At 41.8% G+C, this 11,904-nt stretch overlaps 1 long non-coding RNA gene across 1 annotated transcript; it reads right to left on the bottom strand.

Annotated features, from left to right (window-relative positions):
- Nucleotides 1–3,468: 3,468 nt before the first annotated feature.
- Nucleotides 3,469–11,521, bottom strand: LOC126161442 (uncharacterized). The gene is made up of 2 exons (XR_007534912.1): nt 11,143–11,521; nt 3,469–3,738 (listed from the first exon to the last, which is right to left on the bottom strand). It is a non-coding gene; the product is annotated as an uncharacterized LOC126161442 (long non-coding RNA).
- Between the last annotated feature and the right edge of the window lie 383 nt (nt 11,522–11,904).

Genomic DNA, 11,904 nt, shown 5'->3' with positions numbered 1-11,904 from the left:
ATTTCTATGGTGTCTAAAATACTCTCTGATTGGAGGAGAGGAGGGAGGTGGTGCATTATGTACTATGTGTGTGTGTATTTTTGATTTTTACAGAACTGTGTGTGTGTGTGTTTTAATTTTGATAAATGGGAGTAATTTGACTTTGCAAGTGTCAAGCTTGTAAGTAATTGAATCTGACCCCCACTAACACACGCACTGTTCCAGGTCAAATGAATGCACTCCTGGATTGTCACTTCATTGATATCGCATACTTCAGTATGTCGTTTAAGAGGTGTTCCAGAATGGGGATAGCCATACTGCTTACATTACACTCTCGAATAACACTGATTAAGATTTCAGACATAGCTACTTGGAACACAAACCTAAATCCTTGTCCACTTCGCGTGAAAATAGGTAGTAGGACGGCTAGGAGTGGCGCCGTGTAGTCTTTTCAGACAAGTCCCGGGTCTACGCACGGCATCTCAATGGACGTTTCCGTCTCTTGCGCTTGTTATCATCATACGGCCGCTGTCCATAGCGTGACTCCTCTGGGTGCCATTCGATACACAACGTGATCACCTCTGTTTCTCATAGCAGGTGGTTTGGTCAGCAGGTGTTACAAATCTGACGTGTCAGGGCCGAACGCTGTGCTCTACCTTCGACGCCTCCGGACGTTATCTCTCACCAGTAGATAACACCATGGGTTGCCAATAGACTGGCACGCTAATTCTCTCCAGTCACTACGGCCGATGGGCTCTGGCGTAGTGTTGAAGCAGCACTGAATGACCTATCTTTGTCTGCCATCAAAGCTCACAGTGCTTGAGTGCCAGACATGTTAGAGCCACTATTGCAGCCAGCGATCGCAGGTCTCTACGACATTTAACTCTCTGTATACTCACAAATCACCCATAAATTTAATCATGTATTCTTCCACCTATGCTGCATACACGCAATCAGTAACATTTTCTTGTTTTCTATCCTTCCTGGCATGGCAGTTGTAATGGCGAACAATGTATGTTATTCACCTGCATGCTTCTCTGAATTTCGACCTTCTTAATGAGAATTATGACGTCGAAGATTCTCATTTAGTTCTTGAAGATGTAATTGTGTTAATTTATTCACCCTTCCATTATCCAAAAGGCTGGTCGGATCTACGTCTGCCGAATACTTACTTCTCGAAAGCAAATCTGATATTCGTTCATTATTTATGTTCTTTCTTTTGTTGTGATCGTCAGTTTATAGCCGACCAATGGTTATTTTCCGCATACGTCTGTCCGTGCAGTGTGACTATGCGAGGTGACGAAATGACGAAGCGCTGGACTCGTATTTCAGGAGCACGGCGGTTAAAATCTCCGTTCAGGGATCCAGCTTCAGTTTTAGAGTGGTTTTCTAAAACTGCTTAGGTTCCCCGTCTGAGCTTGTGTGCTATGTGTAATAGCCTCGTAGTCGATGGTACCGTAAACCATTACTTCCTTCCTTTCTTTCCGGTTGTGTCATAATAATAATATTTCGAATATGCTATGAGAACTCTCCCACTTCAAACATGCTGGACAGTGTATTTTTCCATACCACTCACCTCCCTCCCTCACACACACACACACACACACACACACACACACACACACACACACAAAAACGCGCATACCTATTCGGTGAATGACTAGTAACCCAGACCATTTACTTAAAAAGGAAGTGGAAGCTCTTACAGCTGATTGTGAGCCACCTGGCTTATCACTCACTGCCATTCATTGCAGACGACTCTCTCGGTGGTTGCTTATCTTCACTCTCCGATGTCTGTAAAGCGTGTTGGCTCTTATCGGACAGTGTAAATTTTTTGAAGGCTCCATCGCGCTTACCTGCTTGGCTTGTCAACACTCACGTACTTAAACGATTTATGCGACTGTATATAGGACGCTGATAAACACTGTCATGGCAAGTCCAGCAGCATTCGTGCTCACTTGTGTACTCTCCCCGGTATAGCAACTGTGATGAATCCTTCTGTGTGATGTTGTATTGAAATAGATGACCATATGTTATTTGTAGTACTCATTTCAGCCCAAATTGTAAGTCACCAGTTTGTTTCCTATCTTGCAGCCTCATGTTTTGTTGGACGTTTACATATGCGTACGTAACTGCTTACCTGTTTGAGCCACAAGCATGCTTATTTGAGGTGTAAGATTCAGTATCCCAGTCAGCATAATGCAGATTTTCCGTAGTTTCATTGCTCGCTTTCTGGGAGGTGGCAGGAACTGTAGTTTCAAAAATATCGCGGTCACCTTAGTTTAACAATTATCAACGAACTGCGCAAATACTTGCTCTCCAATGACCACGCCGCACGGAGTGTCCGCGCGGTTAGAGGTGCCATGCCACGGATTGCGCGGCTACTCCCGCCGGAGGTTCGAGTCCTCCCTCGAGCATGGGTGTGTGTGTGTGTTGGCCTTAGCATAAGTTAGTTTAAGTAGCATGTAAGTCTACAGACCGATGACCTCAGCAGTTTGGTACCTTAGGAATTCACACACATTTGAACATTTTCTAATGAGCACGATGTTGTTGTACCGTTAAACTATAACCATCCTTCTACATGTCTTTTGTCCGCCGCTCGTGGTCTCGCGGTAGCGTTCTCGCTTCCCGAGCACGGGGTCCCGGGTTCGATTCCCGGCGGGGTCAGGGATTTTCACCTGCCTCGAGATGACTGGGTGTTTGTGTTGTCCTCATCATTTCATCATCATCCAGGAAAGTGGCGAAATTGGACTGAGCAAAGGTTGGGAAATTGTACGGGCGCTGATAACCACGCAGTTGAGCGCCCCACAAACCAAACATCATCATCATCATCATCATACATGTCTTTGGACTACATACTGTTATTTGTGAATTCATTTATTTCATATGTGGCACTGAAATAATTAAGTAGATACGCCTTGTGAATATCGCTGTCATTCTGAAACTCGAATGAACCAGTAACGAAATGATTCATTATAGCATAAATTTGCTGCGATTTTGTTATTGGTATCACTAATCGCTAAATAGATAAATCACATACTTAGTTCAATTTAGTCTAAAAGCCTTAATGTCGTTCTTGCTGAGACGAAAAGTTACCGCGAAGTATCATCCAACCGAATAGCAATGAACTGAAATATGAAAATAAGTGGACTGTAAATATAAATCTTCAGACTTAGCAATCATTTATAAGACACTAGTGAATGAACATAAATATTTCAACATATTCAAAATTAAGTTCTCATCAACCGTCGGTTTCTCTATCCTGTGTCTTACATTTACTGATATAACATTTCTGATGTTTCAGATTTACCATTGGGTACAGTCAGGTTGACGAACCATTGTGTCATAGATTTCATATTCTTGCGTACTTGTTACTCACAAACTTACTGCCAGATGTAGAGAATTAAGCATCTTCTTTCGTTATATGAGCGAAAAGACCAATCTATGTTACTATTCAAACAGCGGTTTCTGCTATGTAGTAAAACAATATTTAAACATAGACTTTTCGTATACTTTATTTACAAAATTCCTTCCAGTATGAATACAAAGAGTATAAAAAGGCACCAATCAACAGGAGATATTGAAGATGTTGTGTTGTGATTTCCGTTGATCACATAACGTGGGTCACATAACGTTGATCACATAACTGGCAGCGGCTGGACCACGCCGTTGCTTCTCCATGCAGACAGTCTCGTCTGGCAGCGCCCACGAGCATTCAGTGTGAGGTTCGGCTGCCGCGATCGGCGCCCCGGTAGGCCTCTGCAACATAGACAACACACACATAGGCATCACTACACATGCTTAGTCCCCAATTTTCATGTTACGAAATAATGCATCTGAAAGGACTGGAACGTCAACCAGAACTAAATTATGTTTACAAAATTTGATTAATTTTTGATTGGTGCTACGAAATGTACATCCTGTAGCATGCAGTGGTCAAAACATTAGTTCAAGGACACAGAAGCTGATAAAATCATGGTGACTGGCAACAAAACCAATTCTTTTTGATTACTGAGAAATAACGACAGTCAGCGTGTTGTAATTCCCTACATAGCAAGTTGCAACGCGTACAGGGACTGCCGACCACAGATTTTGGGTCATATCGCAAGTGCTGTCGGTGATTTTTACAATATGCCTGCTTCATTTTGGGGTTCATATCTTCAGTTCCGTTCACTGACAAAGCGAACTGTAGTGCAACCCCATCTTCAGAAAGCCGTCATGTAGAGTATGTATCCAGTCATTTAGTAAGTCGATGCTTTAGCGAGAATTCAGGGTTAACTTTTAGGCAGACTGAGACAGCAAAGTGTGCTATTTATAAGTTTTTCTAATGTTTTGGTAGTCTGATAATAAGCACAGATATGTCTTTGAACCCGGATTTGAGCTGTTAAGTGAACAAAGCGTTCGGAATAGCGGAGACGCGGTGTTCGACGAACCTAAGCGAACGCCGGGCACTGAAATGCGTTTATCTCTTATTAGATCATGGATGACAAAAGTCGTTTAACTGTATCGATGTTTTGACTTTCCGGAGGAAACTGAGTGAACAAGGGAACAGGAAAACTAGATTATTTCCCCAAAGTGAAATGAAGGCAAGTGATACTGAATACAATACGTTTTGAAGATAACTTCGTAAATAAGTTGTCAGTATTCAGCGAATTGAGCATAAGTAATATAATGGGCTTACAACATGTACCACGTTTTGTAAACGCAATAAGTAGCAGTTTCCGGTAAGAACATGTGTATTTTAGACTATACGTGTTTTTCGGTTATCCGTGTTGTCCAAGATCCGTAATAACCCGTACTGAATACCATTTTTTGTAACTTACGATTAGATTAAAGCTCGTAAGGGGAGAGAGATATAAATATTATAGTTATTTTCCCCTGTGTCACTTTAATCACAACGTTGATGGCAGTAGAGCCGGTGTTTGGACATGTTACAAAGACTAAATTTTAAAAAGTATGATAGGTCTTTCACACGTAACATTCTGTTATTCCTAGAAATTTGTATGACACGACTCGCTTCAGTGTACATTCAGCGCCCATTTTCGGACATAGGGAACATTAACCTTTTCGTTCTTTTTCCTGTTTGACCACCTCTTGAGCTCTAGTCTGTAGTTTGTGCTCATCCTATACGGTCTAAAGGATTGAGGAGTTGCAACAGACAAATTACCCCTTTTGTCTTGGAGTCACATTGCGCTATCTGTGCTCTGTTGCGCTAAACTTTAAACACGGACCCTGTCCCAGCAAACACTCGCATGCGCAACACGCGACGTACGCTGCGTCACGCAGTGCTTGGCAGGCAAATATACATATGGTCCCCGTCACATGCGTGACCTGTTGCTTTGTTACCGAGACGCCGGAATAGAAACAAACAAGTGCCACCGCGCACCGCCCACGCAACAAACCAACCTCGTGACGAAACACGCCGAGTCAACAGTGACGCTGCAGAAGGCCTCTCTCTGCTCATAGACTCTGACATACCTCAGCACGACCTGTTGAACAGTTCACCTGTCTAAATGTGAACTAGGAACTGAAGTAAAGGTACGCGATCAAAAAACTATTTTCTTATCAGTCAACTTTTTCGGTCTGTCAAACTATACTTTTTATGATTCAGTCATGTGACTGAGACAGCAAAGTGTGCTATTTATAAGTTTTTCTAATGTTTTGGTAGTCTGACAATAACAGGGCGTCTCGTCAAAAAGTGTGTACTATCGGTAACAGCACCGTTTATTTAATTTGTACAGATTTCACGGTGTTATGCCATTCTTTTCCATTCTCCGCCAACAAGAGGATTGTCGGTGTGATAGGGCTATGGAGACGGATACATTACTTTGTCTTTATAGCCCTTCTCACGTCAAGTGTTCCATATACCACTAATCGAGGATCGTCTAATATCATAATGCTTCCTCGACATTTTTGTTCTTTGGTTTCAGTTTTCTACCGTCGTTTACGTATAGTGTCATCAATAGAAGTACGGAACTATTGAGTTTTGACAATTTGTGAGCGGGCTCGTTAAAAAATTTTGCTATTTGTAGAAAAATCGCTCGAGAGAAACGATTCATAGCACACAATTTTATGACTAAGTAGTAACTGAATTTATTCTTTTTTACATGAAACACACACAACCCGATTACTTTTAAAAACTGTATGAAAAGTGTATTCTGTCGACCAAATTTACACTTGACTTACGTTATTACACAATATGTACAAAACAAAATAATATTAATTTCACTGAGGGCAAGAAAAACCTTTGTGAACCGTTCCACTCTCTAAAGGCGCTCGGAAAAATACGAGCACTTAAATTTTTCTGTACGAACCCTGATTTCTCTTATTTTGTCGTGATGCTCATTTCTTCCTATGTAGGTGGCTGCCAACAGAATATTTTCGCAATAGGAGAAGAAAACCGGTGATTGAACTCGTCGCAACGAAAAACTCATTTGTTTTAATGACTGCCACTCCAATTTACATATCACGTGTGTGGCACTATCTCCCGCGATAATACAAAACGAGCTGCCCTTCTCTGAACTTTTTCAATGCCATCCGTCAGTCTCACCTGATGCGGATCCCACACTGCACAGCAATACTCCAGAACAGAGCGGAGAAGTCTGTTTACTGTCGCACCTGCTAGGTGTTCTGCCAATGAATCGCAGTCTTTGGTTTGTTCTCCCCACAGTATTTATCATACAGTATGAGTAACAGAAAGGATCGTTCGATGCGACCCAATCTGAGGCATCAAGAAATCATTAATTTGGTAATGGAAGGAAGTATGGGGAGTAAAATTTTTAGAGGCAGACCAACCTTTGAGTAAGGTAAGTATGTTCAGATAGATGTAGGTTATGTTAGTTATGCAGAGATGGAGAAGGTTGCACATGACAAACTAGTGTGTACAGCTGCCTGAAAGCAGTCTTCGAACAGAAGACAACGACAACAGAAACAACAACAACATGAACGCCTTATCTACGTTGGGCAAAGAGCTTCCCATTTTGCCACGGAACGTTCTGAGAACAGTGAATTGTGATTAGTGTTAATTTTGTTATTCCAGAAAGAGTATAATCAATATTTTATACAATGTGTACCAATTTTGTGCCTCAAAGATATTTTCGTGGTGTGATTTCATCTAGACACCTTGACACGCAAGACTCTCAAAACGGTGGTCATTGTGTTATCTAAACTTTGGAAATTACCTACATAAATGTGTAAAATTCGTTTTTCAGAGAGGTTTCCTCCCTAATATTATTTCGCAGCGAAAAAAATAAAGTATTTAGTATTCCTGACAAGAAATTACATTCTAAAACTGCATTTCAAAAGGTAGATTTTCGTCGATTTCCTTCTGAACGTTATTCTCTGAATACTGTTCATTTGCTCGATTCTTCCCGTTTAAGTACACTCTGACACAACAACTTTCGTCTCCTTGGCAAAAATCATCCCACTTTGCAACGAGTTACGGCAGGAAAATCTATTTCAAGTAGGGTGACTGCTGTATCACAAATTAAGAGACAAATTTGCTTAAAAATATCATGAAGAGTTGACTCATTTTTCTACAAAACGATACTTCAACAGATTTTATAAGCTTTCTGGTTCAATATCTATAAGTTTATAAATCTGTAAGCTTCTAATTGTGGAACATAGTACATAATAAGTAGGAAGTAGTTGTCAGTTGTGTGATAATGAAACTACTTCGTGCTGCAACTTGAATTTCATGTACCCTAAACAGCTTAGTGTCAAGTCTACGAAAACTACAATCAGAGAGAGAGAGAAAATATCTGTGGCAGCTAGAAATAAACGTCCTCTCATTTATTACTTTTATTGCTACAGATACAGCGATTTCTTTTCTAAGAGACGTATTTTTTAAGCTCTAAAAGGAACCATATCTTTCGATAACCTAGTTCTATTGATGCCAAATATTGAGATGAAACAGAGGAAAATGTGTCTAAGGTTGTAATTCCAAGGTACCGCTCTGTATGGTCTTGCAAAAATTGTTGTAGAAAAAGCAATGAAATGAGATATCGTGTTATAGAAGGATGGTATGGATTTAATGTACAGATAAAATACAACATGAAGAAATGTTATAAGTAAACAAAAATCAGGTTTATACGCGAGGCAAATGCTAAAGGAACCAGTAAGAGTTTTTATGCATATATACTGCAATGGCGAGTGAAAGTTTGTGCCAAGGGCGCGAATCGAACACAGGTCTCTTGCTTACTAAGGCAGGTGTGCTGGCCGCTAAGCCACGTTTGCACAGGGGTTCGCACAGCTGCACGAATTACCCTGGCAGGTCTCCCTCCTCGAACCAAATTCTCATTGCCACACGAGTCTACTTTAAATTTCCCGTTACGCACGCTCCTCACTAGCCACCCCACTCTATATACAAAAAATCAGATTTGATCCATTATAAGTGGTTCTGAAAACCTGCGACTGTGAAAACAATAGGTTTGTTTATAAATAACTCATCTGCTACCAGTCACGATTTTCTTTATTTTATTTTTCGCACGACGCGTTTCGAAAAATGATTCCCATTTTCAAGTGTTTTTTTGTGTTTGTTATGTCATTTCTATGTGATGTTGTCGATGTGTGAGATTCTGCTTCATTTCTTTGATTTTGCAAAATAGATATAAGTCAATTATGATCCAAATTGTTAAGGTAAGTAACCTCTGTACAAAAGCATATCATACTCTTTGGAAGACCTATAATGTCATCTCTGTTGACTACTTGTGGAAACATCTGTGTAACTGTTTTGTTTATGAAAACGTTTTCGATGTTTAAAAGTGTACAACAAGGTGTGTGTGATGTTTAGTGTGTGTGTGAGACTCTGCACAAATGGGCCATAAGGAAATTGTAAGTACAAATTCTTATAAATTTCGCCACTGACTTCACAAAAAGATCGATAACCAACTAAAAATCGCGTGTTTTCTTATATATTGCAGTAAAGTCAACGGAATTAAGCAGAATCTCACACATCGACAACATCACATAGAAATGACATAACAAACATACACAAAAAAAAACGCACATGAAAATGGGAATCACTTCCCGAAACGCGTCGTGCGAAAAATAAAATAAAGAAAATTGTGACTGGTAGCAAATGAGTTACTTATAAACAAACCCATTACAAAAAATCATATCTTCATGACACCAGAAAGTCTCTGAAATTGTGACATTTGACTTGTAGTAATAGTTTTTTGCCACTGGCAGGATCAGTAGAAGAGTAGTATTATATGGATGACAAAGACCAAAATATATAAAACAGGCTATCAAGAATGTCGTGTGCAGAAGATTTGCGAAGAAGTGAAGACTGTCGACGTAAGATGAGGAAGAGAACAGCACACTGACATACAAGCACATACAGTTAACAAACTGCGAAAATCACTTCACTAGCGTCTTCAGTCGCCGTATCATCATGAAAGATCATATATGCAAACACAGTATAATCTGCTTGATAATTATTCTACGTAGTATTGCTACACTAGATATCTTTATTGTTAGCGTATGGAAATATGTTTATTCTTCGTGTCAATCGCCCTGAGGCCCGATTGTACTAAGAGTCACATCGTGCCTTATTTGTTGAGAATCTTGCGATCGATTTGTTAACGCAGCCGATTCCTTCATCAAGTTTCATCCTCTTTCACAGTCAAGGAAAAAAGATTTCTGGAGAAGGCTATAGAAACAGCGTAAGAACGTTAACAAAATTATTACTGTAGTTTTTCAAGCTTTCTTTGCGAAATTCACAATCTCCAGATTTCCGAGTTTGCTACCGAGTTCAACAATAGGCTAGAAAATCTCTTAGAATAAAACTAAAGTATTATGCCGTGAACACAATAGAAAGAAACTGTTATCAACTGACAGTGAGTCATAGAACTGGTAGATGTGGTTTTGTGTTTAGGTAGTTGAAGGCTACAACAGGATGGACAGATTAAGAAGTGCTAGTAGAACAAAAACTTCCTGGAAAACTTTTGGTAAAGTAACTGGGATTTTCTATGTTACGGTTCTAATGTATGTGAAAAGGAAAGCTGAGATCGCTGTGTGTTACCAGTTTTGACATGCCAGTGAAGTGTGGTTTTTTAAAGCGAAAATCATTCAAAAACAGCCAGGTTTGTTCAGTAAAAAATAGAGAGATGCATGGTGGGAGATTCTGTGATACGTGGGAAGCAAACAACTGGATGTGAGAACGGACTGGACTGGAAAATGAAATCTTCGTTGATCCATTATGGATCGTGGGACGACGGCTGGCATGAACTTCTTGAGGCAATAATTTACCAACAGCCGTACGTATTGTAGAAATTTATTTTATTTTCTGTTACCAGTTTCGGCATTATATTGATGCCACCTTCAGGCCCCACTCGTCATAGTCGTAAAATCGCTATACACGGAAGGAGCCATATAACTGGATCCGTGAATCAATTCTTCTGTGTCGCCCGGCCACCAAGAGCTGTTGCAGGACGAATTGATTCACGGATCCAGTTATATGGCTGCTTCCGTGCGTAGCGATTTTACGACTATGACGAGTGGGGTCTGAAGATGGCATCAATATAATGCCGAAACTGGTAGCACATAGAAGTTCATAAAATAAAATAAATTTCTACAATACGTACGGCTGTTGGTAAATTATTGCATCAAGAAGGAAAATGAAGCGGACGGAAGCAGGACATGTAGCCTGGAGAGCAGATGGTACATGGACCTAGAGAGACTCTACATGATTCCAAGACATAAGGAAAGACATAATGGAAGCGGACAGGAGGTAGATGACATTAGAAAACATGAAAACCAACGTGGATGTCCATAGCCGAAGAACGGAACGGATGAAAATGTCTGGTGCAGGTTTTTGTACACTACTCCATGCAAACGGCTTATGGTTAACTCGACAGCTATTCTAGCTTCCGCGGATCGCTGTTGCTCTCTGTCTAGCGTGTCTAAACAGCGAGAGTCCGAAAGCTGCACCTGGCGCTCCAGCTCATGACAGAAGGGAAATCGTCGAGATGTGATAGAAAAAACGATTACTTCAACAAGGCACAAACTCGGAAATTGGAAAGTTAGGAATATTATTGATGATGGTGTGGTGTATAAGCATAGATCGACCAGTATAAGTTAACGTTTGATTAAGGGACTGCTATATGTGGAAGGGCGAACATGAGTTTGTGTCTTTAATCAGATAACGCTGAAATGACGTACCGTGAAGCGCGTCACCAGATATCCCTGCAGATGCCGAGCCTGTCAGGGAGCTGTCCCTGGGGACAGAGGGACCTGGAGGAGGAGGAGTAGACCCTCCTACCCGCTACCCTGCTGAGGATGCGCGGCAGCGGTAGCACCTTGGTCGGCCAGGCGCCCGTAACGACCAACTGCTCGCTCTGAGCATGCGCCCCCTCGCCGCCTTCCAGTGGTGCCGTCTCCGTGCTGGAGGCCTCGTCCAGGGGCCCCAGAACCACGTCCGGGACTGCCGGGACGTCCAGCACGTAGCAGAGCGTCTGCGCGACGCACAGAGCGACCAAGAGCGACAAGACGGAGAGCTTCATTGCGACGGAGCGGACTGCAGCCTTCGGGGTCCGCAAGAGCCGCTTATATCGCCAATTGGAGCGCGGCTGCTTGCTTATCGCGCGGGAGCACCGCGCCACGTGGGAGCGGCGCTCCCCTGCTGACGTCACGCTACCTCTTCCGGAGAAGTCGGCCCCTCGCAGCGGGCCGCTGTGCGTTTACCCGCAAGATCCCGTTGCGTCATTGGCAGATGCGCTCTTCCTATCCGTCACTGCTACTGTTTCCTTCCGACTCCTCTCTGACGTAATCGTACGTCCGAAGAACTCCATTCTTGGGCATGATAGAATCTATAACAAGCCGTACACTCTCTCTGCGTGCTCACGCAACGACTTGCCTTCTGTCCAAGGTACGTATGTTGAGAAAATGTTCAACAACCCAAGGTGCCGGTGGTCTTGAAGAAAT

The sequence above is a fragment of the Schistocerca cancellata genome, chromosome 1 (assembly GCF_023864275.1).
Source record: "Schistocerca cancellata isolate TAMUIC-IGC-003103 chromosome 1, iqSchCanc2.1, whole genome shotgun sequence".
Taxonomy (NCBI): Eukaryota; Metazoa; Arthropoda; class Insecta; order Orthoptera; family Acrididae; genus Schistocerca; species Schistocerca cancellata.
Note: the sequence above shows the minus strand (reverse complement) of the source record. Positions and strands in the feature narration are given on the sequence as shown.